General features: G+C 46.5%; 1 pseudogene; it reads left to right on the top strand.

Annotated features, from left to right (window-relative positions):
- Window positions 1-684: 684 nt before the first annotated feature.
- LOC102477207 (iron-sulfur cluster assembly 1 homolog, mitochondrial-like) lies at window positions 685-1,787 on the top strand (annotated as a pseudogene).
- Window positions 1,788-4,841: the final 3,054 nt, after the last annotated feature.

Raw genomic sequence — 4,841 nt, 5'->3', positions numbered from 1 at the left:
TGAGTCCCAGACCTGGCAGCTTGCTTTCTCACTTTCCTTCTCTGTCTCTCTCTGGTCAACTTCAATAAATAAATAAATAAATAAATAAATAAATAAATAAATAAATAAATAAATAAATAAATAAATAAATAAATAAATAAATAAATAAATAAATAAATAAATAAATAAATAAATAAATAAATAAATAAATAATGACAGTGAATAGAAGTAAATAAAATAATTATTTTTTAAAAAAGAATTCATAGTTTTTTAAAAGCACATAAATTTAAAAAAATACTTCCTCTCAGGGCCAGCAGATGGCATAGTGGTTACGTTGCTGGACTCTCACATCGTTGACTGTGGTTCAAGTCCTGGACCCAGTGGCTTGACATTCACACCAGGGGCATGTGCATGCCTGCCTGAGATCCTGGGAGGAGAATGGAGGGGAAGGGATTGTGGTGTGGCCATCCCCCGGGGGGTAATTTCTCACTTTCCCTCTCACTGTCTCTGCCTCTCTCTCTCTGGTGAACACATGCACCCTAAGGCAAAAACCTTTAAAAAAAATAAAATAAAATAAACTTCCTCTCATCAACTATTTGGTTTTCTACATTAAAAACAAAGGCAGTCAACGCACTGGCCTTGTCCATCGAGAGACTGAGGTGTCCGAGCTCCCCGCCGAGGTGCTGGGGTGCCAGGACGGAGAAGATGTCGGCCTGGCGAACTCGGACCACTGTCTGGGCTATAAGCGAAAGAAAGCTACGGCCCTCCTGGGCTCCCTTCACACTGATACGTTCAGAAGTAAACAAGACAAAATAACTTCTTAAAGATAAACCTGAGGGACCAGCAGATGGCCAGATAGTTACGTGCTGGACTCCCATGTGGTCGCCCATGGTTTAAGTCCTGGACCCGGGGCTTACACTTACTTGTGCGTGCGTGCCCAGGATCCCAAGAGGAGAATGAATGGAGGAGAAGGGAATGCGGCGTGGCCATCTCCCCCGGGGAGGGGTGACTTCTCGCTTTCTGTCTCTCTGGTGAGCACATGTGCCCTATAGCAAAAATCTCTCCTAAAAAAAAAAAAGAAAAAGAAAAAACAGGAACCAGTAGGTGGCATGGTGGCTAAGGTGCTGGACACTCCCACATGGTTGACCACAGTTTGAGTCCTGGACCTGACGGCTTGCTTTCTCACTTTCTTTCTCTCTCTCTCTGTCTCTCTCTCTCGTCTCTCTTTGGTCAAATTAAAAAAAATAATAATAAAACATAAAAACCAGATAAACCTGAGCATGTAAGTGTGAAAGTTGGTGTCCTGACCATGGGCTGTAATGGCCTTTCTTCTTATACTTTAGAATACCTGAAGAAGAAGGGGGATTTTTTTTTTTTTGGAGGGGGGAGAGAGGTTTTTGCAATAGGGCACAGGCATTCGCCAGAAAGACAGAGAGAGACAGAGAGACAGAAAGCGAGAAATCACCCCCCAGGGGGGATGGTGACACCACAATCCCTTCTCCTCCATTCTCCTCTCGGGATCTTGGGCATGCACGCACACGCACCCGGCATGAGTCTAAGCCACCGGGTCCGGGACTCAAATCGCAGTCGACTACATGGGAGTCCAGCGACATATCCATTATGCCAACTGCTGGTCCCAACAAAGGGAGATTTTGATGAAGAAGTTGTTCAAGATGGAGTCAAAGTGTTCAGTGATGCTTTTAGGAACAGAAATGGACTATGTTGAGGACAAATTACCCACTGAGTCCGTGTCCCATAATCCAAACGTCAAAGCAATCTGTGGCTGTGGGAAAAGCTTTCATATTTGAAACCCCAGGATCCCTTCAGTTGGAAGCTCCAGGAAAATGGGGAAGCTTGGGGCTCACTGAGAAGTCATGACTGTCACATGCTTATGGCTTATAATGTTCGCCTCGTGAGAAAAGTAAGTGATGCCTTTTTTTTTTTTTTTTTGGAGAGATTTTCACTGTAGGGCGCGTGCGCTCGCCAGACAGACAGAGAGAGACATAGAGACAGAAAGCGAGAAATCACCCCCCAGGGGGGATGGTCACGCCGCAATCCCTTCTCCTCCATTCTCCTCTCGGGATCTTGGGCACATATGCACACGCGCCCGCGGTGAGTTTCAAGCCACCGGGTCCGGGACATGAACCGCGGTCGACTATGTGGGAGTCCAGCGACATAGCCATTACGCTAACTGCTGGTTCCCTAAGTGATGCTTTTTGAAAATTAAGCCAGGAAATCAGGTTCCAGAAGAAATAATATTTATTTTCTTTTTTAAAGAATTATTTTATTTAGCTTTATTTATTTATTTTAATTTGACTAAAGAGTACAGAGAGAGAGGAAAAGAGAGAAAGCAAGCCACCAGGTCCAAGACTCAAACTATGGTCAGCCATGTGGGAGTCCAGCACCCTTTACCACCACGCACCCTGCCGGCCCTATGATATTTATTTTTCTCTTTTTATTTTTAGGTTTTCTTTTTTTAAGAATTATTTGTTTTATTTTATTTATTCATTCATGTACTTTAATTTGACCAGAGAGAGACACAGGAGAGAAGGAAAGTGGGAAAGTGAGCTACCAGATCCGAGACTCGAACCATGGTCAGTCATGTGGGAGTGTCCATGCTTTAACCAGCACGCCACCTGCTGGCCTCAATATTTATTTTCTCTCTTTTTTTTTTTTTTTGAGAGATTTTCACTGTAGGGCGCGTGCGCTTGCCAGACAGACAGAGAGAGACATAGAGACAGAAAGCGAGAAATCACCCCCCAGGGGGGATGGTCACGCCTCAATCCCTTCTCCTCCATTCTCCTCTCGGGATCTTGGGCACGCACGCACACGCGCCCGGCGTGAGTTTTAAGCCACCGGGTCCGGGACACGAACCGCGGTCGACTACATGGGAGTCCAGTGACATAGCCATTACGCTAACTGCTGGTTCCCTTTATTTTCTCTTTAGGAGATAAAAAATAAGGGATCAGCAGTTGGCGTAATGGCTATGTCACTGGACTCCTATGTAGTCAACTGCAGTTCGAGTCCCAGACCTGGAGGCTTAAACTCATGCCAGGCGCGTGTGCGTGTGTGCCCAAGACCCCGAGAGGAGAATGGAGGAGAAGGGATTGCAGCGTTTCTCACTTCTCGTCTCTCTCTGTCTGGCAAGCACACATGCCCTAAGGAAAAACCTCTTCAATTTAAAAAAAAAAAAAAAAAGAAGTCATCGCTCTCTTCAGATCATTTTCTGTTCTGTAAAGAGAAAAAAGAAATTCCTCTCTGCATTTAGCTCTCTTGCACCCCTTTTGTTAAAACCTACTGTTCATTAAAGTTGCCTTCCTGGGATGAGTTCAGGAAATGGTTTTTTTAAAAAAGAAAAGGCAAGAGAAAAAAATTCAGTGACATTTGAGCGAGATGTGTGCATGTTAGAGTATGTCCCAGCCTCCCCCAAGCCCCACCGTCTCCCGCCCCTGACGGCCAGGAGGCGCACTGGCTCGGTGACCGGGGTCCTTTCTGGCCCTCCTTTCTCCTCCCGAACGCCTCATAGGAGGGGCCTTCAGAATGCTCATGGGAAATGCATATGGTGGAAAATAATACGCATGAAAAACTATGAAAAAATCTATGAAAAACTATGAAATCTATGAAAAACTATTCATAGATTTACTTTTTTTTCTTTTCTTTTTTCTTTTCTTTTTTTTTTTTTTTGCACCAAAATAAACTCATACTTTCATTTCACTTTCTTGTAAGTTTCAGATTTTGAAGTCCTCGCCTATAGCACTTCTGATGTTCTGGGCACTGTCGTTAACATTCACATCATCGCCTCATTTAATGCTAGATACCAGTATTGTCTCCTGAAGCTCAGAGAGGTTAAGTGACTTGTCCAAGATCACACAGCTTATAAGAGGTGGAGGCAGGATTTGACCCCCGAAGCCTGGCTCCAGAAGCATGCTTTTGACACCCACCTGTAGCACCTGCACCAATTCATGTTTCCTAAGCACCTTCTTCCCACAAGGGGCACACTGCCCCCTCCTTCTTGGGGGCCGGGGAGAGGTTTTTGCTACAGGGCAAGTGCACTCACCAGAAAGACAGAGAGAGACAGAGAGACAGAAAGCGAGAAATCACCTCCCAGGGGGATGGCCATGCTGCAATCCCTTCTCCTCCATTGTCCTTTCAAAATCCTGGGCACGCACGCACACAGCGCCGAGTGAGTTTAAGCCACCGGGTCCGGGACTCGAACTGCAGTCAACTTCAGTCCCTGGGAGTCCAGTCACGTAGCCATTACGCCATCTGCTGGTCCCATTTCTTTTTTTTTTCTTCAGACAGATTTTTGCTATAGGGCATGCGCGCTCGCCAGAGAGACAGAAAGCGAGAAATCAGCCCCTCGGGTGGATGGTCAAGCCACAGCGCCTTCCTCTCCATTCTTCTGCTGGGATCTTTGGCATGTACACATGCACCAGCGTGAGTGTTAAGCTGCCAGGTCTGAGACTTGAACATGGTTGACATATGACCAGCGACGTGACCACTGCGCCATCTGCTGGTCCCCACTGCCCCCTTTTAACAGCTAAGGGAGGTCAGGAGAGGAGAGAGAAGCTGTAGTTACCTGTGTGTGGGGACAGAGCAGACTTGAAAACCACCCCCCACATACACTTCTGAGGGAAGTTGAGAACTGGTCGGGATTCTACTCCCTGTGGGTGGGGTGGGAGAGAGGGCTGCAATCCGGGGTGAATGCCTGGGAGAAGCTTGAGGACAAAGGGGCAGGAACCCAGAGAGCGGGAGCAAAAGGGACCAAGACTTGGGACCAGCAGGTGGTGTGGTGGTTAAGGCGCTGGACACTCCCACATGGCCAACTGCGGTTCAAGTCCCGGACTTGGTGGCTTGCTTTC

This window comes from Tupaia chinensis, unplaced genomic scaffold (genome assembly GCF_000334495.1).
Source record: "Tupaia chinensis unplaced genomic scaffold, TupChi_1.0 Scaffold000067_2, whole genome shotgun sequence".
Taxonomy (NCBI): domain Eukaryota; kingdom Metazoa; phylum Chordata; class Mammalia; order Scandentia; family Tupaiidae; genus Tupaia; species Tupaia belangeri.
Note: the sequence above shows the minus strand (reverse complement) of the source record. Positions and strands in the feature narration are given on the sequence as shown.